At 44.2% G+C, this 24,860-nt stretch overlaps 3 non-coding genes and 1 pseudogene across 3 annotated transcripts; 2 read left to right on the top strand and 2 right to left on the bottom strand.

The window, feature by feature from the left end:
• Nucleotides 1-441: 441 nt before the first annotated feature.
• On the bottom strand, nt 442-535 carry trnay-gua (transfer RNA tyrosine (anticodon GUA)). The gene is made up of 2 exons: nt 499-535; nt 442-477 (listed from the first exon to the last, which is right to left on the bottom strand). It is a non-coding gene; the product is annotated as a tRNA-Tyr (tRNA).
• A 14,185-nt stretch (nt 536-14,720) lies between these two features.
• Nucleotides 14,721-19,163, top strand: LOC137311987 (zinc finger protein 235-like; annotated as a pseudogene).
• A 65-nt stretch (nt 19,164-19,228) lies between these two features.
• Nucleotides 19,229-19,302, top strand: trnat-agu (transfer RNA threonine (anticodon AGU)). The gene has a single exon. It is a non-coding gene; the product is annotated as a tRNA-Thr (tRNA).
• Nucleotides 19,303-20,323: 1,021 nt separating this feature from the next.
• Nucleotides 20,324-20,405, bottom strand: trnap-cgg (transfer RNA proline (anticodon CGG)). The gene has a single exon. It is a non-coding gene; the product is annotated as a tRNA-Pro (tRNA).
• Nucleotides 20,406-24,860: the final 4,455 nt, after the last annotated feature.

The following is a 24,860-nucleotide window of genomic DNA, read 5'->3' as shown; positions in this document are numbered from 1 at the left end:
CTGAATATATTAAATACTTTGCTCCAATCGGCGGTATCGAGCATCAGCAAGTGAGGATCAGCAGAACGGGAAGCCGCAGTAATCATGAGTGATGCTGAGAAGAACCCGAGCCTTCGGAAGGAAGACGAGGTCACCGGAAAGCAACAGCCGCCCGAGCTCGAGGAGCAGCGAGAGCCCTGACTGACTGACTGATCGAAGACCATTTTGCCTGAAATTGAGGGCGATTTGAAGTGTTGCTGCTCAAAGGCACTCCCTGCTGGTGAGCAGAGGGAAATGCTCGAGTGAAACAGCCGTGCTCGGGCAGACACAGAAAGCTTTTCGGTTTTGGAAAGGAAAAGAGGTGTCTTGTGCCTGAGTGACAACATGTTAATCTGTGAGCTGCCTGTGAAGTTCAGAGAGTGACCTTGAGGTAATTGCTGCTTATTCCAAAATCACACTCACTCCTTCGAGCCGGAATTGAACCAGCGACCTAAGGATGACTTTATTTTGTTTTATTCACTACAGTCCTCCGCTCTACCAGCTGAGCTATCGAAGGGAAGTGATAAACAGTGCTGTCTTTGGTGATTGTTCACCGTGCGCCTGTTGACACGTTCAGACTCGTGGAGTCCGGTGCTGATCGAAGACTTCTTTTGCCTGAAAGCGAGAGCTGAGTGTTTTGAAGTCTTGCTCCTCAAAAGCACTCCCTGCTGGTGAGCAGAGGCAGAGCAGCCTTGTTTGGGCAGACACAGAAAGTTTTCAGGTTTGAGAAAGGAAAAGAGGCGTCCTGTGCCTTCATGGCAACATGTTAATCTGTGAGGTGCCTGTAAAGTTAAGAGAGCGACCTTGAACTAATTGCTGCTTGTTGCAAAATCACGCGTTCTCCTTCGAGCAGGAATTGAACAAATGACGGAAGGATGACTTTGTCTTATTTTCCATGACAGTCTTGTCACTCGACCAGCTGAGGTATCGAAGGGAAGCGGCAAAAATGTTTCACTTTGGTGATTGTTCACCGTGCACCTTTGACACACCCGGACTCGTGGATTCCAGTGCTCATGACTGAGGCTGACTCGGTACCTGCTCATACCGCAGTGCTGTGGGAGTGGGAGCTGCTCCGTGTTCTCCACAGCCTGGGCCAGTGACACAATGAATAATGGGACTGATTATTGATCTGGAGATTGGGGGTTCAAGTTTACGGAGGGTGTAAAGTGGAAGGCCGGGCCTGGAGAGCATTGGAATAGTCGAGTCTGGAGATAAACAAAGGCACGGATGAGGGATTCAGCAGCAGAACATCATTCTGGAAGTTGGGATTTGTTTCTGCTGATGTTAATAACCACTATAACTGGGCTGAAATTCAATATTCTGGATCGATGTCAAATAAATCAACTTTGTTTCAAACAGAATGGGTCAATTACTTGATGAATTCAAGATAAGAGACTAATTGATGTCCTCATTACCGATTATTTTGCCTTTTCTCCTTTCTCACTGTGGATCATTTCAGTTCTCATACCTTCAATTACTGTCATGGCCAAGTCCCAGCTCCCCGGTCCTTCCCGAGTGCCTCTCCCAGCCTTGGGATCCAGGGAAGGTATCAGTAATGTACCCGGGATCACTAAACACAAAACCCAGTCTGTGAATCACTTTCAGCTACTGGACTTATCGTGTGTCCCACAGCATCTCTCTCACCTTCGATGTGTGAATAGAGCATCAGGCCTGGGAATCTCGTCTTCAATTTAAATACACTCAGCAAATGTATTTAACAAAATACAAACAAGTAAACACATCAAGGCCCAATAATCCAGCACTAAATTCAAAGGAGTAAGTCTGTTATCAAACTCCTTGAGTGGACAGAATAAAGAAAAATCCCAACTCTGAGATCCCCTCGAATCCTTTGCAAATTCCTCACAAATCTTGACAATAATCAACAAGTCTAATTGAATGTTGACCTTTATCTCGAGTGGGGTTGGAATACAGAAGTGATGCTTCAGTTGTAATGAACCTTGGTCAGACCCCACCTGGAGAACTGGGCACCGAACCGAGGGAGAGATAAATCGGCCTTAGAAAAGGTCCAGTGCAGATTCACCAGAATGATCCCGGGGTTAAAAGGGTTAAATTATGAGGAGAGGTGGCATAAACTTGGTTTTTATTCCCATGAGTTTAGAACATTGGGATGTGACCTCATCGAGGTGTTTAAAATAATAAAGGGATTCAATAAGGTCGATACAGAGAAATGATGTCTTCTTGGGGGGGGGGGGAATTCAGAACAAGAGGGAATAAGAAATCGGAGCAGGAGTGGGCCATACGGCCCCTCGAGCCTGCTCTGCCATTCAGTAAGAACATGGCTGATCTTCTACCTTAACTCCACTTTCCTGCCCGATTCCTTGATTCCCTCGGTGTCTAAAAATCTCTCGATCTCAGTCTTGAAAATACTTAACAACTGAGCATCCACAGCCCTCTGGGGTAGAGAATTCCAAAGATTGACAACCCTCTGAGTGAAGAAATATTTCCTCATTTCAGTCCCAAATGGCCGATCCCTTATCCTGAGACTATGCCCCCGAGTTCTAGACTCTCCAGCAAGGGGAAACAGCCTCTCAGCAACTATCCTGTCAAGCCCTCTAAGAATTTTTGACGTTTCAATGAGATCACCTCTCATTCTTCTGAACTTCAGACAATATCGGGACATTCGGCCCAATCTCTCCTCATGCAACAAACCTCTCATCCCAGGAATCAATCTAGTGAACCTTCATTGCACCCCCTCCAATCAAGTATATCCTTCCTCAGGTGAGGAGACCAAAACTGTACATAGTACTCCAGGTGTGGTCTCACCAAAGCCTGATATAATTGCAGCAAGACTTCCTTACTCTTATACTCCAACCCCCTTGCAATAAAGGCCAACGTACTATTTGCTTTCCTAATTGCTTGCTGGATCTGCATGTTAACTTTATGTGATCCGTGTACAAGGACACACAAATCCCTCTGAACACCAATAATTCTCAATCTCTCATCTATTAAATAATATTCCGCTTTTCTATTCTTCCTACCAAAGTGAATAATTTCACATTTCCCCACATTATACTCCATCTGCCACCTTCTTGATAATATTAAAATTAGAGCTGGGTCATTTATGAGCAAAATAAGGTTGCAATTTTTGACACAATGTGTTGCGGAAATTACAAACTCACTTCCCTGGAAGGCTGTGGATGCTGGGGCTCGACTGAAATTTTCATCATTGAGATTGAAAGGTTTTTGTTGTGTGAGGGTTGCAAGGGATTTTTTAAAAATTCGTTCATGGGATGTGGGCGTCGCTGGCGAGGCCAGCATTTATTGCCCATCCCTAATTGCCCTTGAGAAGGTGGTGGTGAGCCGCCGACTTAAACTGGTGCAGTCCGTGTGGTGAAGGTTCTCCCACAGTGCAGTTAGGAAGGGAGTTCCAGGATTTTGACCCAGCGACGATGAAGGAACGGCGATATTTTTCCAAGTCGGGATGGTGTGTGAATTGGAGAGGTGGTGTTGGTCCCATATGCCTGCTGATCTTGATCTTCTAGATGGTAGAGATCACGAGTTTGGGATATGTGTCGAAGAAGCCTTGGTGAGTTGCTGCAGTGCATCCTGTGGATAGTACACACTGCAGCCACTGTGCACCGGTGGTGAAGGGAGTGAATGTTTAGGGTGGTGGATGGGGTGCCAATCAATCGGGCTGCTTTGTCCTGGATGGTGTCGAGCTTCTTGAATGTTGTTGGAGCTGCACTCATCTAGGCAAGTGGAGAGTATTCCATCACACTCCTGACTTGTGCCTTGTCGATGTGTAAAGGCTTTGGGGAGTCAGGAGGTGAGTTACTTGCCGCAGAATACCCAGCCTCTGACCTGCGATTGAAGCCACAGTATTTATATGGCTGGTCCAGTTAAGTTTCTGGTCAATGAGGACCACCAGGATGTTGATGGTGGGGGATTTGGCGATGGTGATGCCGTTGAATGTCAAGGGGAGGTGGTTCGACTCTCTCTTGTTGGAGATGGTCATTGCCTGGCACTTGTCAGGCCCGAATGTTACTTGCCACTTATCAGTCCAAGGCTGGATGTTGTCCAGGTCTTGCTGCATGCGGGATCGGACTGCTTCATTATCTGAGGGGTTGTGAATGGAACTGAACACTGTGCAATCATCAGTGAACATCCCCATTTCCGACCTTATGATGGAGGGAAGGTCATTGATGAAGCAGCTGAAGATGATATGGAGCAAAGGCGAGTAAATGGAGTTGTGGTACAGATTAGTCCTGATCCAATTGAATGGCGGAGCAGGATTGTGGGGCTAAATGGCTATTTCCAATTCCTGAACCCAGTCACTGACACCAATCTCCTCCTGTCTGATATAAACCAACCCCACAGTCACGGACACCAATCTCACTGAATGATGGAACAGGATCGAGGGGCTGAATGGCCTACTCCTGTTCCGAATTATCCGATGTCACACTGAAGTTTCTAACAATCCTCTTCACTGTTCTTAATGCTCCCTATCTTGGTGTTGTCAGGAAATGTTGATCTGATGCCCTTGTACCCAAGCCCAGGTCATTGCTCTGTATTGAGAAGAGCAATGGTCCCAACACTGCCCCTGGGGGACACCACTGTTTACATCCCCACAGTCTGAAAAACATCCATCAACCAATACTCTGCCCTTTATCAAACTTCCCATCCACACTGACCCACTCCCTGTAACACCGTGAGCTTTAATCTGATCAACAAGCCTCCTGTCCGGCATCTTATCAAACACTTTTTAACAATCCATCTTCACAACATCCATTGCATTTTATCGCTACACTGTGTTATTTCCTCCAATAATCCCTGCTGTCTGTCCTGAATTATCCATTTTATCCCTACACTGTGTTATTTCCTCCAATAATCCCTGCTGTCTGACCTGAATTAATCCATTTTATCCCCACACTGTGTTATTTCCTCCAATAATCCCTGCTGTCTGTCCTGAATTAATCCATTTTATTCCTACACTGTGTCATTTCCTCCAATAATCCCTGCTGTCTGTCCTGAATTATCCATTTTATCCCTACACTGTGTTATTTCCTCCAATAATCCCTGCTGTCTGTCCTGAATTATCCATTTTATCCCTACACTGTGTTATTTCCTCCAATAATCCCTGCTGTCTGTCCTGAATTATCCATTTTATCCCTACACTGTGTTATTTCCTCCAATATTCCCTGCTGTCTGTCCTGAATTAATCCATTTTATCCCTACACTGTGTTATTCCCTCCAATAATCCCTGCTGTCTGTCCTGAATTAATCCATTTTATCCCCACACTGTGTTATTTCCTCCAATAATCCCTGCTGTCTGTCCTGAATTAATCCATTTTATCCCTACACTGTGTTATTCCCTCCAATATTCCCTGCTGTCTGTCCTGAATTAATCCATTTTATCCCTACACTGTGTTATTTCCTCCAATATTCCCTGCTGTCTGTCCTGAATTAATCCATTTTATCCCTACACTGTGTTATTTCCTCCAATAATCCCTGCTGTCTGTCCTGAATTAATCCATTTTATCCCTACACTGTGTTATTTCCTCCAATAATCCCTGCTGTCTGTCCTGAATTAATCCATTTTATCCCCACACTGTGTTATTTCCTCCAATAATCCCTGCTGTCTGTCCTGAATTAATCCATTTTATCCTTACACTGTGTTATTTCCTCCAATAATCCCTGCTGTCTGTCCTGAATTAATCCATTTTATCCCTACACTGTGTTATTCACTCCAATATTCCCTGCTGTCTGTCCTGAATTAATCCATTTTATCCCTACACTGTGTTATTTCCTCCAATAATCCCTGCTGTCTGTCCTGAATTAATCCATTTTATCCCTACACTGTGTTATTTCCTCCAATAATCCCTGCTGTCTGTCCTGAATTAATCCATTTTATCCCTACACTGTGTTATTCACTCCAATATTCCCTGCTGTCTGTCCTGAATTAATCCATTTTATCCCTACACTGTGTTATTTCCTCCAATAATCCCTGCTGTCTGTCCTGAATTAATCCATTTTATCCCTACACTGTGTTATTTCCTCCAATAATCCCTGCTGTCTGTCCTGAATTAATCCATTTTATCCCTACACTGTGTTATTTCCTCCAATATTCCCTGCTGTCTGTCCTGAATTAATCCATTTTATCCCTACACTGTGTTATTCCCTCCAATATTTCCTGCTGTCTGTCCTGAATTAATCCATTTTATCCCTACACTGTGTTATTCCCTCCAATAATCCCTGCTGTCTGTCCTGAATTAATCCATTTTATCCCCACACTGTGTTATTTCCTCCAATAATCCCTGCTGTCTGTCCTGAATTAATCCATTTTATCCCTACACTGTGTTATTTCCTCCAATATTCCCTGCTGTCTGTCCTGAATTAATCCATTTTATCCCCACACTGTGTTATTTCCTCCAATAATCCCTGCTGTCTGTCCCGAATTAATCCATTTTATCCCGACACTGTGTTATTTCCTCCAATAATCCCTGCTGTCTGTCCTGAATTAATCCATTTTATCCCTACACTGTGTTATTCCCTCCAATAATCCCTGCTGTCTGTCCTGAATTAATCCATTTTATCCCTACACTGTGTTATTCCCTCCAATAATCCCTGCTGTCTGTCCTGAATTAATCCATTTTATCCCCACACTGTGTTATTTCCTCCAATAATCCCTGCTGTCTGTCCTGAATTAATCCATTTTATCCCTACACTGTGTTATTTCCTCCAATATTCCCTGCTGTCTGTCCTGAATTAATCCATTTTATCCCTACACTGTGTTATTTCCTCCAATAATCCCTGCTGTCTGTCCTGAATTAATCCATTTTATCCCTACACTGTGTTATTTCCTCCAATATTCCCTGCTGTCTGTCCTGAATTAATCCATTTTATCCCTACACTGTGTTATTTCCTCCAATAATCCCTGCTGTCTGTCCTGAATTAATCCATTTTATCCCCACACTGTGTTATTTCCTCCAATATTCCCTGCTGTCTGTCCTGAATTAATCCATTTTATCCCGACACTGTGTTATTTCCTCCAATAATCCCTGCTGTCTGTCCTGAATTAATCCATTTTATCCCTACACTGTGTTATTTCCTCCAATAATCCCTGCTGTCTGTCCTGAATTAATCCATTTTATCCCTACACTGTGTTATTTCCTCCAATAATCCCTGCTGTCTGTCCTGAATTAATCCATTTTATCCCCACACTGTGTTATTTCCTCCAATAATCCCTGCTGTCTGTCCTGAATTAATCCATTTTATCCCTACACTGTGTTATTCACTCCAATATTCCCTGCTGTCTGTCCTGAATTAATCCATTTTATCCCTACACTGTGTTATTTCCTCCAATAATCCCTGCTGTCTGTCCTGAATTAATCCATTTTATCCCTACACTGTGTTATTCCCTCCAATATTTCCTGCTGTCTGTCCTGAATTAATCCATTTTATCCCCACACTGTGTTATTTCCTCCAATAATCCCTGCTGTCTGTCCTGAATTAATCCATTTTATCCCTACACTGTGTTATTTCCTCCAATATTCCCTGCTGTCTGTCCTGAATTAATCCATTTTATCCCCACACTGTGTTATTTCCTCCAATAATCCCTGCTGTCTGTCCTGAATTAATCCATTTTATGCCAACACTGTGTTATTTCCTCCAATATTCCCTGCTGTCTGTCCTGAATTAATCCATTTTATCCCTACACTGTGTTATTTCCTCCAATAATCCCTGCTGTCTGTCCTGAATTAATCCATTTTATCCCCACACTGTGTTATTTCCTCCAATATTCCCTGCTGTCTGTCCTGAATTAATCCATTTTATCCCGACACTGTGTTATTTCCTCCAATAATCCCTGCTGTCTGTCCTGAATTAATCCATTTTATCCCTACACTGTGTTATTTCCTCCAATAATCCCTGCTGTCTGTCCTGAATTAATCCATTTTATCCCTACACTGTGTTATTTCCTCCAATAATCCCTGCTGTCTGTCCTGAATTAATCCATTTTATCCTTACACTGTGTTATTTCCTCCAATAATCCCTGCAGTCTGTCCTGAATTAATCCATTTTATCCCTACACTGTGTTATTCACTCCAATATTCCCTGCTGTCTGTCCTGAATTAATCCATTTTATCCCTACACTGTGTTATTTCCTCCAATAATCCCTGCTGTCTGTCCTGAATTAATCCATTTTATCCCTACACTGTGTTATTCCCTCCAATATTCCCTGCTGTCTGTCCTGAATTAATCCATTTTATCCCTACACTGTGTTATTCCCTCCAATAATCCCTGCTGTCTGTCCTGAATTAATCCATTTTATCCCTACACTGTGTTATTCCCTCCAATATTCCCTGCTATCTGTCCTGAATTAATCCATTTTATCCCTACACTGTGTTATTCCCTCCAATATTTCCTGCTGTCTGTCCTGAATTAATCCATTTTATCCCTACACTGTTATTTCCTCCAATAATCCCTGCTGTCTGTCCTGAATTAATCCATTTTATCCCTACACTGTGTTATTCCCTCCAATAATCCCTGCTGTCTGTCCTGAATTAATCCATTTTATCCCTACACTGTGTTATTTCCTCCAATAATCCCTGCTGTCTGTCCTGAATTAATCCATTTTATCCCGACACTGTGTTATTCCCTCCAATATTCCCTGCTGTCTGTCCTGAATTAATCCATTTTATCCCTACACTGTGTTATTCCCTTCAATATTCCCTGCTGTCTGTCCTGAATTAATCCATTTTATCCCCACACTGTGTTATTCCCTCCAATAATCCCTGCTGTCTGTCCTGAATTAATCCATTTTATCCCTACACTGTGTTATTCCCTCCAATAATCCCTGCTGTCTGTCCTGAATTAATCCATTTTATCCCTACACTGTGTTATTCCCTCCAATATTCCCTGCTGTCTGTCCTGAATTAATCCATTTTATCCCTACACTGTGTTATTCCCTCCAATATTCCCTGCTGTCTGTCCTGAATTAATCCATTTTATCCCTACACTGTGTTATTTCCTCCAATAATCCCTGCTGTCTGTCCTGAATTAATCCATTTTATCCTTACACTGTGTTATTTCCTCCAATAATCCCTGCTGTCTGTCCTGAATTAATCCATTTTATCCCTACACTGTGTTATTCCCTCCAATATTCCCTGCTGTCTGTCCTGAATTAGTCCATTTTATCCCTACACTGTGTTATTTCCTCCAATAATCCCTGCTGTCTGTCCTGAATTAATCCATTTTATCCCTACACTGTGTTATTCCCTCCAATATTCCCTGCTGTCTGTCCTGAATTAATCCATTTTATCCCTACACTGTGTTATTTCCTCCAATAATCCCTGCTGTCTGTCCTGAATTAATCCATTTTATCCCTACACTGTGTTATTCCCTCCAATATTCCCTGCTGTCTGTCCTGAATTAATCCATTTTATCCCCACACTGTGTTATTTCCTCCAATAATCCCTGCTGTCTGTCCTGAATTAATCCATTTTATCCCTACACTGTGTTATTCCCTCCAATAATCCCTGCTGTCTGTCCTGAATTAATCCATTTTATCCCCACACTGTGTTATTCCCTCCAATAATCCCTGCTGTCTGTCCTGAATTAATCCATTTTATCCCTACACTGTGTTATTCCCTCCAATATTCCCTGCTGTCTGTCCTGAATTAATCCATTTTATCCCTACACTGTGTTATTCCCTCCAATATTCCCTGCTGTCTGTCCTGAATTAATCCATTTTATCCCCACACTGTGTTATTCCCTCCAATAATCCCTGCTGTCTGTCCTGAATTAATCCATTTTATCCCTACACTGTGTTATTCCCTCCAATATTCCCTGCTGTCTGTCCTGAATTAATCCATTTTATCCCTACACTGTGTTATTCCCTCCAATATTCCCTGCTGTCTGTCCTGAATTAATCCATTTTATCCCTACACTGTGTTATTCCCTCCAATATTCCCTGCTGTCTGTCCTGAATTAATCCATTTTATCCCTACACTGTGTTATTTCCTCCAATATTCCCTGCTGTCTGTCCTGAATTAATCCATTTTATCCTACACTGTGTTATTCCCTCCAATATTCCCTGCTGTCTGTCCTGAATTAATCCATTTTATCCCTACACTGTGTTATTTCCTCCAATATTCCCTGCTGTCTGTCCTGAATTAATCCATTTTATCCCTGCACTGTGTTATTCCCTCCAATAATCCCTGCTGTCTGTCCTGAATTAATCCATTTTATCCCTACACTGTGTTATTCCCTCCAATAATTCATGCTGTCTGTCCTGAATTAATCCATTTTATCCCTACACTGTGTTATTCCCTCCAATATTCCATGCTTTCTGTCCTGAATTAATCCATTTTATCCCTACACTGTGTTATTTCCTCCAATATTCCCTGCTGTCTGTCCTGAATTAATCCATTTTATCCCTACACTGTGTTATTCCCTCCAATAATCCCTGCTGTCTGTCCTGAATTAATCCATTTTATCCCTACACTGTGTTATTCCCTCCAATAATCCCTGCTGTCTGTCCTGAATTAATCCATTTTATCCCTACACTGTGTTATTCCCTCCAATATTCCATGCTGTCTGTCCTGAATTAATCCATTTTATCCCTACACTGTGTTATTCCCTCCAATATTCCCTGCTGTCTGTCCTGAATTAATCCATTTTATCCCTACACTGTGTTATTTCCTCCAATAATCCCTGCTGTCTGTCCTGAATTAATCCATTTTATCCCTACACTGTGTTATTTCCTCCAATATTCCCTGCTGTCTGTCCTGAATTAATCCATTTTATCCCTACACTGTGTTATTTCCTCCAATAATCCCTGCTGTCTGTCCTGAATTAATCCATTTTATCCCTACACTGTGTTATTTCCTCCAATATTCCCTGCTGTCTGTCCTGAATTAATCCATTTTATCCCTACACTGTGTTATTCCCTCCAATATTCCCTGCTGTCTGTCCTGAATTATCCATTTTATCCCTACACTGTGTTATTTCCTCCAATAATCCCTGCTGTCTGTCCTGAATTAATCCATTTTATCCCTACACTGTGTTATTCCCTCCAATAATCCCTGCTGTCTGTCCTGAATTAATCCATTTTATCCCTACACTGTGTTATTCCCTCCAATATTCCCTGCTGTCTGTCCTGAATTAATCCATTTTATCCCTACACTGTGTTATTCCCTCCAATATTCCCTGCTGTCTGTCCTGAATTAATCCATTTTATCCCTACACTGTGTTATTTCCTCCAATAATCCCTGCTGTCTGTCCTGAATTAATCCATTTTATCCCTACACTGTGTTATTCCCTCCAATATTCCCTGCTGTCTGTCCTGAATTAATCCATTTTATCCCTACACTGTGTTATTCCCTCCAATATTCCCTGCTGTCTGTCCTGAATTAATCCATTTTATCCCTACACTGTGTTATTCCCTCCAATATTCCCTGCTGTCTGTCCTGAATTAATCCATTTTATCCCTACACTGTGTTATTCCCTCCAATATTCCCTGCTGTCTGTCCTGAATTAATCCATTTTATCCCTACACTGTGTTATTCCCTCCAATATTCCCTGCTGTCTGTCCTGAATTAATCCATTTTATCCCTACACTGTGTTATTCCCTCCAATATTCCCTGCTGTCTGTCCTGAATTAATCCATTTTATCCCTACACTGTGTTATTCCCTCCAATATTCCCTGCTGTCTGTCCTGAATTAATCCATTTTATCCCTACACTGTGTTATTCCCTCCAATATTCCCTGCTGTCTGTCCTGAATTAATCCATTTTATCCCTACACTGTGTTATTCCCTCCAATATTCCCTGCTGTCTGTCCTGAATTAATCCATTTTATCCCTACACTGTGTTATTCCCTCCAATAATCCCTGCTGTCTGTCCTGAATTAATCCATTTTATCCCTACACTGTGTTATTCCCTCCAATATTCCCTGCTGTCTGTCCTGAATTAATCCATTTTATCCCTACACTGTGTTATTCCCTCCAATATTCCCTGCTGTCTGTCCTGAATTAATCCATTTTATCCCTACACTGTGTTATTCCCTCCAATATTCCCTGCTGTCTGTCCTGAATTAATCCATTTTATCCCTACACTGTGTTATTCCCTCCAATAATCCCTGCTGTCTGTCCTGAATTAATCCATTTTATCCCTACACTGTGTTATTCCCTCCAATATTCCCTGCTGTCTGTCCTGAATTAATCCATTTTATCCCTACACTGTGTTATTCCCTCCAATATTCCCTGCTGTCTGTCCTGAATTAATCCATTTTATCCCTACACTGTGTTATTCCCTCCAATATTCCCTGCTGTCTGTCCTGAATTAATCCATTTTATCCCTACACTGTGTTATTCCCTCCAATATTCCCTGCTGTCTGTCCTGAATTAATCCATTTTATCCCTACACTGTGTTATTCCCTCCAATAATCCCTGCTGTCTGTCCTGAATTAATCCATTTTATCCCTACACTGTGTTATTTCCTCCAATATTCCCTGCTGTCTGTCCTGAATTAATCCATTTTATCCCTACACTGTGTTATTCCCTCCAATATTCCCTGCTGTCTGTCCTGAATTAATCCATTTTATCCCTACACTGTGTTATTCCCTCCAATAATCCCTGCTGTCTGTCCTGAATTAATCCATTTTATCCCTACACTGTGTTATTCCCTCCAATATTCCCTGCTGTCTGTCCTGAATTAATCCATTTTATCCCTACACTGTGTTATTTCCTCCAATATTCCCTGCTGTCTGTCCTGAATTAATCCATTTTATCCCTACACTGTGTTATTCCCTCCAATATTCCCTGCTGTCTGTCCTGAATTAATCCATTTTATCCCTACACTGTGTTATTCCCTCCAATAATCCCTGCTGTCTGTCCTGAATTAATCCATTTTATCCCTACACTGTGTTATTCCCTCCAATAATCCCTGCTGTCTGTCCTGAATTAATCCATTTTATCCCTACACTGTGTTATTCCCTCCAATAATCCCTGCTGTCTGTCCTGAATTAATCCATTTTATCCCTACACTGTGTTATTTCCTCCAATATTCCCTGCTGTCTGTCCTGAATTAATCCATTTTATCCCTACACTGTGTTATTCCCTCCAATATTCCCTGCTGTCTGTCCTGAATTAATCCATTTTATCCCTACACTGTGTTATTCCCTCCAATATTCCCTGCTGTCTGTCCTGAATTAATCCATTTTATCCCTACACTGTGTTATTCCCTCCAATATTCCCTCCTCTTTGTCCTTTATTAAAGTCCAGTTTTTCTCCTCGAGTTTGACATCAATCAGGTTTAAAATTGATGCAGAGTTTCAGCCAATGAGGGAGATCCGGGCTCAGCCCCGCCCACTCGGTGCCACAAGTTCCGCCCCTCACCCACTCCCATTGGTTGGAGGACCAACCGCCCGCTCGGTCCTCCAGCCCCTCTCCGCTCTTCCTATTGGTCCGGAGCTCCCGTCAATCACCCGGGCAGTGTGAGCTGAGCATGCGCGGCGGGCGGGGAGTGAGGCCGAGATCGTGTCGGCAACAGGTGAGAGATGGGCGGGGGGAGCGGGTTAATAAACCCCCGGGGGAGGGGGCGGGGGCTTCACAAACCCCGAGTGCGGCCCCGGGCCCGAATATCAAACAGTGAACATTCTCCTCTCTCTCTCTGCACTCCGGGGGCTCCGGTTTCGATCAGACCCGAAACTCAACACACGGCCCGCGGCCTCCGAGCATGCGCAGTGTCAGCGTCAAACCTCGTGACTCATCGAATCAGGGAGCGTCTGTAAATGAAGGAGAAATGGGGATCGGTCAGGGAGCGTCTGTAAATGAAGGAGAAATGGTGATTGGTCAGGGAGCGTCTGTAAATGAAGGAGAAATGATGTTCGGTCAGGGAGCGTCTGTAAATGAAGGAGAAATGGTGATCGGTCAGGAAGCGTCTGTAAATGAAGGAGAAATGGTGATCTCCATATCTTCAGTCATCCAGGGAGCTCGAGCTTTGGATGCCGTTCCTTTCCTCCTCGTGGGAATCTGTCGACTCTGTACCCAAACCAACTCCTCCTTGAAGGCCTCCCACTGTTCAATTACTGTTCTGCCTGCCAATTTTTGATTCCAATCCACACGGACAAGATCCCTTTTTAACTCACTGGAATTCGCCCTCCTCCAGTTAAGAATTTTCACATTTGACTGTCCCCTGTCCTTTTCCATAACTGTTCTAAACCGAATGAAATTATTATCACTGCTGCCCCACTGAAACATGCTGCACCTGCCCCACTTCATTCTCCACACCGAGCGCACTGCTGCACTCACACTCTCTCACACTCACTCTCTCACACTCACTCTCACCCTTTCACTCATGGTTTCGGGCCACTGAAAGATGATGCGATGGGTTTGGATTTCAGCACAGGGAGGAGGGAGAGTGTGTGGGACGGGGATTTTCAGCTTTGAGTAATGAGAGAGGAAATAATGTTCCATAGAAAGTAGAGCTATCTGATCTGAATTTCTATCCTGTACTTACAGTGATAACTTTTATAAACTCCTTTGACAGGGGAGGATTTACAGAGGGAAACTCAAACCAAAGATCACGTCAAGATCTGACAGAGTCTCTCGATTCATCAGGACCTGAATATCATCGGCCTTTGAATGTGGAAGGAGAAATGTTTGTCTGTTCTATCTGTGGGAGAAGATTTCAAACATCAGTGTGAGTGGGAAAGCACCGAGACACACACACCCGAGTGAGAGTGTTCCAGTGCACTGACTGTGGAAAGAGCTTTAACCAGTTACACAGCCAGAAAAAACATCGCACCATTCACAGCGGGGAGAAACCGTACACGTGTTCTGTGTGTGGACGAGGCTTCAACTGATCGTCCAACCTGGAGAGACACAAGGACACCCGGACCATGGAGAAACCGTGGAAATGTGGGGACTGTGGGAAGGGATTCAATTACCCTTCAGAGCTGGGAACTCATCGACGCCGTCACACTGGGGAGAGGCCGTTCACCTGCTCCGTGTGTGGGAAGGGATTCGCTCAGTCATCCGGCCTCCTGACACACCAGCGAGTTCACACTGGGGAGAGACCTTTTAAATGTTCTGACTGTGAGAAGAGGTTTAACTGCAAAAGGAATCTGCTGGAACACCAACGTACCCACACTGGGGAGAGGCCATTCACCTGCTCCGTGTGTGGGAAGGGATTCGCTCAGTCATCCAACCTGCTGACACACCAGCGAGTTCACACTGATGAGAGACCTTTTAAATGTTCTGACTGTGAGAAGAGGTTTAAAAGCAAAATTGAACTGCTGAAACACCAACGCACTCACACTGGGGAGAGGCCGTTCACCTGCTCCGTGTGTGGGAAGGGATTCACTCGGTCATCACACTTTCTGTCACACCAGCGAGTTCACACTGGGAAGAGGCCGTTCACTTGCTCAGTGTGTGGGAAGGGATTCGCTCATTCATCCACCTTGCTGACACACCAGCGAGTTCACAATGGGGAGAGGCCGTTCTCCTGCTCCATGTGTGGGAAGGGATTTACTCAGTCATCCAACCTGCTGACACACCAGCGAGTTCACACTGATGAGAGACCTTTTAAATGTTCTGACTGTGAGAAGAGCTTTAAAAGCAAAATTGAACTGCTGAAACACCAATGCACTCACACTGGGGAGAGGCCGTTCACCTGCTCCGTGTGTGGGAAGGGATTCACTTGGTCATCCACCCTGCTGAAACACCAGCGAGTTCACACTGAGAGACCTTTAAATGTTCTGACTGTGGGAAGAGATTTAAAATCAGAAACGAACTGCTGAGACATCGACGCACTCACACTGGGGAGAAACTTTTCACCTGCTCCGTGTGTGGGAAGAGATTCACTCGATCATCCCACCTTCTGAAGCATTAACTTGTTGACACTATTGAGTGACCTTTTAATGCAGTGACTGTGAGAAGAGCTTTAAAAGCAGAAATGAACTGCTGCCACATCATCGCATGCCCATTGGTTGAGAGACTGTTCACCTGCTCCGTGTGTGGGAAGGGATTCACTCAGTCATCACACGTGCTGAGACACCAGCGAGTTCACGAAATGAGCAGGTCCAACGAGCCGGTCTGTAACACAGGCCAATGACTCAGTGCAGCTCGTGACCCAGTCACTGGGCTCCGTTATAGCCTCTCCTGTCAGTAACACACAAAGAGAAATTGTAAATCTGAAACAGAAAGAGATAATGTAGAACACTTCATATCAACCACCAGTTTTTCCCTCTTTCCGGCTTTTAAAACAATCTGTTTCACAGTTTGTCAAACCCGAAACAGCCTCTGGGATTTGCTGATTGAGAATTTCAGTGGAAATTGGGACCGTCATTAAGTATCGGAACAAAAATACCCGCTGAGGTTTCGGGATTGTTACTGGTTTATTTATATCATTGAGTGACCAATTTTAAACTAGGTGAGGGTCTAAACCTAAGGTAAGAGCCTGGGATAGACAAGAGATTCTTCAATGTATCAAGTGAAATTACACTGATTCCACCAACACTGGACATCACATCCCTCAAACATTGTTACCTGTTGCTGTATAAAACTGGTGAGGGTGGAAATGGGAAATAACTGCAAAAAACTTCATTGTATCAAAGTTAATTCTGATCATTATTATTATACAAACATTCTACAGCCGGTCCCTTAAAAAGGACCCAATATCAAACCAGTCCCTAATCCTTGGGCCTGTGCCTATGTTGTGATTTGCACCCGCTTCTGACTGACTTGGTATCAGACGCACTCCCGTCAACAGTAAACGGATGGAGCCGGATCCATAAGAGAAAAATGAGGACCGACCTCCGCGGTTCTCCCAGAGTGCGGGAGGCGGAGTAACAGCAGCAGACAGAGAGATCTCTCTAAACCAGCCGCTGCCGCCGGAGAGAAGCGAGTCCCGTTCGGAGCCGTGTCTGTCAGGCGCCCGCTGACCCTCTCTTCACTGAAGGGGACCGATTCAGCACCAACTCACACACCCACCATTGGATCATTGAATCACCTTCAACACCTGAATTACATCACCACTTAATCATCTATACACGAGGAAATACAAACCTTGTCCACGCAACTTGCCCTCATAATGTAACCATTTTAGCCCCGGTATCATTCTGGTCTTTCTGCGCTGCACCTCCTGCAAGGCCAATATATCCTTCCTGAGGTCTGGTGCCCAGGACTGAATGCCGTACTCTAAATGTGGCCTTAGCAGAGTTTATAGAATTCTAACATAACTTCCACCCTTTTGAATTCCAGTTCCCTTGAGATAAAGGCCGATATTCCATTAGCCATTTTAATTATTTTTTGCACCTGTCTGCCAACTCTTCCTGATTTCCCGAAGTATCTCTGCTCACCCACAGTTCCTGGCTTCTCACCATTTTGAAAATACTCTGATTTATCTTGCTTCGGGCCAAAGTGGATGGCCTCACATTTCCCCAGATTGAAACTTTGAACAGTCTGGGGCTCTTTTGTATAGAAAAGAGAAGGCTGAGGGTGACCTGATCCAGGACTTTAAGATTATGCAAGGGTTTGATTGGTCAGATGTAGATAAGGTGTTTGTACTTTTGGGAGTGGGGACGTCAGAACTTAGGGCCATGAATATAATAGTCATCAATAAATCCAATCTGGCATTCAAGAGAAACATATTTATCCAGAGAGGCGTTAGAATGTGCAGCTCGCTCCCACAAGGAGTAGTTAAGGCGAATATCATGGATGCATTTACAGGGAAGTGAGATAAACACATGGAGGAGAAAGGAATATTCGGGTTTGCTCATCGAGTTAGATGCAGAGGGGTTGGAGGAGGCTCGTCTGCAGCATAAACACCGGTATAGTCTAGTTGGGCCGAATTGCCTGTTTCTGTGATGTACATTCGATGTAATTCTATGTAAGCTCCATCTGACACAGTTGTACCAACTCACTGAATCTATCAATTTCCTTTTGCAACTTTATGCTCCCATCTACACGACTCACTGTGCCTCCTAACTTGGTGTCATCAACAAACCTGGATATACCGCTCTCTATTCCTTTATCTGCCTCATTTATACAGATCCCTGGGGGACACCACTAATCACATCCTGTCAATTTGAGTACATACCCATTAACCCTACTCTCTGTCTCCTACCTCCAAACCAACTCCCTCCCCATGTCAATGGGTTGCTTTGAATTCCACATGTCAACAGAAATGAGAACAGTCTCTGATGTTAAACCTTAACGAATGCCTCTGGAAGTCAATATACACATAACCCCCAGAGACACTCCATTATTTACCACGTTAGTTACATCTTCAAAAAGTTCAACTATTTTCGTTAGACTTGACTTACCCTTTACAAATCCATGCTGGCTCTCTCTGATCAATTCATGTTTATCCAAGTGCTCAGTCATTCTTTCCCTCATAACAGATTCTGGTAACTTCCCCACAACAGACGTCAGACTAATGGGTCTATAATTTCCTGTTTTATCTCTCCTACCCTTCCGAATTAATGGAATGACATTTGAATTTTTTCAATCCATGGAACAATTCCTGAATCAAGAGAGTTTTGAACGATCATGACTAAAGCATGTCCAATTTCCTCACCTATTCCCCTTCGTCCCCTGGGATGGTAAACATCAGGTCCTGGAGATTTGTCTATCTTTAGTCTAATTATTTTCTCCATTACCATTATTTTACTTACACTGAATCCCCTTGATTTATTTTCAGTTTTCCTCGTGTCTCTGGTTTATTATCCTCATGCTTTTCTGTGAGTATTTAGCAAGTCTGCCATTTCCTGATTTTCAATTACAATATCACCTCCATCTGTCTTTAAGGGGCCCACATTACTCTTAGTCACCCTTCTTTCTCTTAATATACGTGTAAAAACCTTGAAAGTTGTCCTTAATTTCACTCACAAGTTTTTCTCGTTTTCCCTCTTTGCACCTTTTACGATTTTTTTTAGTTTCAGCACCACAATAAACAACTCTTCACTGTGAAATTTGCTCAATTAGTTCTTCAGTGTCAGAGCGAGAATTGTCCATCCCTAATTTATTTAAAGTAACAAACAAACACAAGCACAAATATTCATCCGTGTATCAAAGCACTGATGGACACAGAAAGATAAACACAGCTTGAAACGCAGTCAGTATCGGGATTCACAGGGAAACGGGCAAGTGAAATAAACAAAGATCAAACAGTCTGAACCCCCAACAGAATGTGACGTGTAGCTGATAGATATTAATGAGAGGAGGTGAGAGACAGGACCATGAATTGGCACCGTGGCTTAGTTGGTTAAAGCACCTGTCTAGTAAACAGGAGATCCTGGGTTCAACTCCCAGCGGTGCCTTTGTGTAATTCGTGGTGTTTGTGAATTTGAGAAGCACACAGTGCTGTGTTTTGTTCAGGATCCAACACGGAACTGATCAGGAGGTCTTTTCAAAAATGCCTTTTCATCATACAGACAGCCCTCTCAGAGAATGTGTCCGTGACACGTTCTTGTTTCTGGGCTCGTTGAGGTCGGGGTATAATTCTTGATTCGATGTTTCATACCCTGGAGAAACCCTAATTTAGCCCTGGACTTTTGATCTTGATCTGCGGTTCAAAGTTTTGCGAAGAGTGAAAAGGAGTCCCCAAATCACTCCACCTGAATCTCAAGCGCTTTTGAAAGAAATTCAGTTCAAACAATCAGGACTTTAAAGGCACCTCAATGACCTGCACTTTCATTGAACGAGCTTTGCTTCCAATTACATTCAACCTTGAAACCGCTCTGGGTTTTCCCCTCACTGAAGCAGAGTGTGGCCGCTCTGTATCTGTGATCATGTCGGTGACGAGGTTCGCTCTGATATTGGTCGCTTTCAATTTTTAAGATCTCGCCAAGCTCAGGGAAAAGAAACCGCGAATCGAATTGTCCCTGTAAGTGATGAATTGAAGGGATTGGTGCTCCAAGCAGATCTGGAAAATGCGCAGTGCGGTCGCTCAGGAATTCCAAATCCACCCTCTCGCCACTCCCCCCGTCTCAGTCTTTCCATCTTTACCCTTCACTGCCGGTGTTCCAGGTTCGATCATCCGTGGCCGTTCAACGAAGCCTGAGAAGTCCATGAGGGAAAAACACAGAGAGTCAAGAGACAGAGACAAGGTGGGATCAAAGTATAGGAAGAAATAGGATCAATGTCAAGTTCTGCGAACGGGCAGAATTTAAGATGGAGCTTGGGAGAGATTCCTTCACGTGTCTTGCAATTTTGCAAGAGACCATTGGGCTCCGAATTAAAAGCATGAGCCGCGCTGGAGAGTCTCTCTGAGAGAGGGAATGCGGTTCGTCAACTCCAGTTCATCGTTATTTGAGCAGTAAACATAACTTTAAGAAGTCGCGCTGCGAGGAGGATTCGAACGTACGCAGGAAATCCCCAGGGGATTCCGAGTCCAACGCCTTAACCACTCGGCCATCGCAGCTACAAACATCTGTTATGCACGGCTGTAAATCAGAATGTGTCGGTTTATCACAAGCGATCTGTGATACAATGTTCTCTCCGACAGGTGAAAGGCCCTGATCCCTGGTCTGTGCTGATTCTCTGATGGTTTACTGGGTAAAGGCCCTGATCCCTGGTCTGTGCTTATTCCCTGATAGTTTAGTGGGATTCATTCTGTATCTCTCAGTCTCTGGTACTGTGTGTGAGTGTGGGATTCATTCTGTATCTGTCAGTCTCTGATACTGTGTGTGAGTGTGAGATTCATTCTCTGTCTTGTCAGCAGTGTGTGTGAGAGTTTGTGATTCATTCTTTATCGGCAGTCTCTCATACTGTGTGTTAGTGTGGGATTCTTTCGGTATCTGTCAGTCTCTGTTTCTCCATGTGAGTGTGGGACTCATTCTTTATATACAGTCCCCAGTACTGTATGTGGGAGTTGAATTCATCCTAAATATGCAGTTACTCATACTGCATGTTAGTGTGGGATTCATACTGTACCTATCAGTCCCTGGTACTTGATGAGAGTGTTGGATTCATTCTGTGTCTGTGTGTCTTTGGTACTGTATCTGAATGTGAGTTTCATTCTGTATCTGTACATAATTATTCTCTCAGATTACATTATTGCGTTCAATACTTCAGCTTTAATATCTTAATGTTTGAAGAGTTTTACTCCTTATTTAATTTGTAAATATGGACGAACTTTAGGATTTAATGTTGGAGGTTTTAATCAGATAATTTGTGTGCTTTTTGGACCACTATTAAATCTGTATCTCTGTGAGTAATATTGTGGATGATAATGAATCTTTCAAACTGATAAGGTGACATTTTTGAATTGGTTTGTAATGTGTAGATCAGTCTGTAGAAATGGAATTGATACTGTATCTTTCAGTCTAATATTGTATGAGATTTTTGGACTGGTATATAATGTGTATCTCAGTCTGCACTAATAGAATTGATACTCTATCTTTAAATTTCATTCTACGAGTGCATTCTGAACAGGTATCTAATTTGTTTCTCAGGTTTACTATATTTCAGTATTTCTCAATCGATACTGTATGTGAGGTTTGGATTTGTTTGCAATTTGTAGCAAATGGTTCACTTTTCGAATGGATATTTCATGTATTAAAGTCATGTGTGTGAGAGTTCTGGGATAGTATTCAATTGGAATCTCGGGTACATTATTGGGATTCATTCTGTCCCTTTCAATCGGATACCATGTGTGATTTCTCTCTGGTATTTAATTCGTAGCTGTGTTGCCCGATTGTGAGATTGACACAGTGCCTTTCAATCTGAGAGTGTGATTTTGGACTGGGATTTTTGTATCTGCCTGTCAGCGGGACAGAGTTCGGGGCAAATGGAACAGTGTCTGCCTCACCCGCTCTGTTTGAATGTTGGATTGAAAGTGTGTCTCTGGAACTTGGGATCAGTGTGGGACTGACTACTTCTACTGTCTGAGACTGTGGAACTGATGACCTGTCTGTGTCTCTGTGCTCTGTGGGTGATAATGTACCTCCTGTGTGTGAGAAGGAGCTGGCTGCACTCCTCCTTGTGCCTCGGGTGGAGGAAACATCACATTCATTCTGGATCATTCATGGATTCGCCTGCAGGAAGAAAAATGATCTGTTGTAACTCAAGAAACAGCGAGGTTGAAAATAGAATAGAGATCAGTTTAATATCTCTGCTAATGATCATTTTGAATATCCACAAATGAAAACCAGTGATACAAACAGTGTCAGTGTCTGACTCCACTGCAGCACTCAGCTTCTGCACACCAGGTGTGTTGGGCTGTTTTACAACAATTTAGTGACATCCAGACACAACCCAACCCCTGCACTGATCCATGAATGGGACTACCCGATGGGGCAGGGACCTTTGTCCAGGTCAGGTTTCTAATCCCCTCTCCCATGGGACTAACCGTTCAACCCAAATATAACAGCCGCTGTTTAAATTGTGTCCTTCACACTTCTAACCTGGTGCCTGCAATAGATGCTCTTTGTATAACTCCCCACATCCTTACTGTCCGGCTCTGTTTCCACTCTTCACTGTCCAATAACAATAAACAGGGTGAGACTGGAACTAAACCAGGACCATTCACTCCTGGTTTGGGGAGTGAAAGCAGCAATGGTTTTAATAGCAGGTTCTTCCCATTCTCTCTCCCTTCCCCTGGACACACCCTGTCCACACACAGCCCGAGAATGACCTCTCCCTTCCCCCCTCTCACTCCATGTTCCGGGACCAGTTCCTGATCCACTCCGCCTCTTACAAACAGCCCCCGGACTCCCCCTGCCCTTCCCCCGGACTCAATGCCGATCTCTGAGCCCATCTGCGGACACGGTCCCGGAGCGATGAGCTGCTGTAACGAGGCTGCTCTTTGCTCCCTTCCCCCGGGGGCCGTGATCTCTCCATTCCCGCCTGTCTGAGCAAAGGAAGTGGGTCTGGGGGAAAGGTCAGAGGGAATGGGCTCCACAGGCAGTGCAGGAACAGGCACCAGAATGGGAAACAGATGGGATTCCACCAGTGCCCAACGCTGGAATCCAGACTGACTTTACAATCTCCAACTATTAAACTCGAGGTTTCCATCCCTGCTGTTTCTCTCGGGCTCTTTTGATGGGAAAGAGTCTTTCAGAGATAAAGTGAGCGGCTGTGGAATGAGCCAATGGGTTCTGTTCATTCTTGGCTCCCTTACTGATAAAGTAACGTTTGACTCCGAAACTGGAGGGAGGATTCCTCAAACCAATCCTGGAGAAACGGGGGAGGAAAGTGTGAGTCGGTGTATTTGCTGGGACCGTGTAGGATTAATATCAGGCAGCAACAGTCCCAGTTTATTTCAATCGGAGTGAAACTCTCGGTCACTGAGAGTAATACAGAACGGCCCTGAGCTGCAAGATTGCAGAGGGGACAACATGCAAGAGAGGGTTAAATGTGTGACACTGTCCCTGAGAGTGGGATTAATAATGTGTCTGTCTCTGAAATAATATCAGTGAGAGATGAGACTGCATCTTCTGTCACTCCACCTTGGAATAGCAATTGGAATGGAATATTTTCCAATTTGTTACTGGGTGAAAACGGGACATTACAGGTCAGTTTCTCTCTCTTTTGTACAGATTATGAAGGTGGGATACTGTTCCTGAGAGTGATACAGAGACACTGATAGGAAGTGTAATTCTGATACTGTGCCTGTCTGTTTTTATCTCTCTCTAGCGCTGTACATGAAGGTGGAATATTGTTACTGAGTGTGAAACGGACATACTGATGGGAAGTGTAATTCTGATACTGTGTTTGTTTGTCTGTGTCTCTCTCTGTCTGTCTTTCTCTCTCCCTAGTGCTGTACAAGGAGGCGGGATACTGTTACTGAGCATAATATAGACACACTGATAGAAAGGGAAAGACTGATTCTGTGTCTGTGAACAAACCTCCGGTGCTATTGGTGAGACGGTCACTGTCCCTTTTACTGTATATCAGCCGGTCTGACGGGGCATTCATCATTCGCCAGTCCTGTAAGGAAAGGTGGAGAGAAACCGTCTGTAACTGTCTGACACTGGACTGTCTGTGAGTGTTGAATTTATTCAGTAACTAGTCGTGTCTGGGTGTTGAGAACGGGATGGAGAGGACACCAGTTACTATTATCTGACAGTCAGTCAGTTTAGCAGGAGAGAGAAACACAGAGAGACTGGAGGAGCCCAGAGCGGATAATTTTTATTTTCATCTTAACCAAACGGACAATACAATAATGTAAAAGGAGGAGGACAAGGTGAGGCACAGACAGCATTGAGTCTCATTTCACTATAGACGGACACAGGACTTGTCCCAGGTGAGGGTTTTGTGTTTAAAGATCACTTCACGAAAAACACCTTGACGATCTGGGGTTACAGACGGACATGACGGGCAGGAAAAGACCAGCTCGTTCATCAATCCTGCCCCACATGCCTGGAGCATCGTGACTGGACACTTCCTACACACACCACCAGCCCCACCCACCGGGAACATGGAATCTCCTGGGAGCGGTTACAAACCAGAAAAAAATCCAGGGCCAATCAGGAGGGGAAATTCTGGGAAATTCCTCCCCGACTCCCTCAGGCTATCGAATCGAGTCCAGTGGATCACACTGACCATGCGTAGGTTAACTGTAAAACCACTCACCTTCCATATGATGCGATCTCTGCCCCAGTCAAGAACCGGTCCAGATCCCTCGAGAAGGCAGGGAGAGAGTCAGCACTTACCGCACCAAAGAGAGTCAGAGTCAGCGCCCACCGCACCAGAGAGAGTCAGAGTCAGCGCCCACCGCACCAGAGAGAGTCAGAGTCAGCACCCACCGCACCAGAGAGAGTCAGCACCCCCCGCACCAGAGAGGGTCAGCACCCCCCGCACCAGAGAGGGTCAGCACCCCCCGCACCAGAGAGGGTCAGCACCCACCGCACCAGACAGAGTCAGCACCCCCCGC

This window comes from Heptranchias perlo, unplaced genomic scaffold (genome assembly GCF_035084215.1).
Source record: "Heptranchias perlo isolate sHepPer1 unplaced genomic scaffold, sHepPer1.hap1 HAP1_SCAFFOLD_390, whole genome shotgun sequence".
In the NCBI taxonomy this organism is placed as follows: domain Eukaryota; kingdom Metazoa; phylum Chordata; class Chondrichthyes; order Hexanchiformes; family Hexanchidae; genus Heptranchias; species Heptranchias perlo.
Note: the sequence above shows the minus strand (reverse complement) of the source record. Positions and strands in the feature narration are given on the sequence as shown.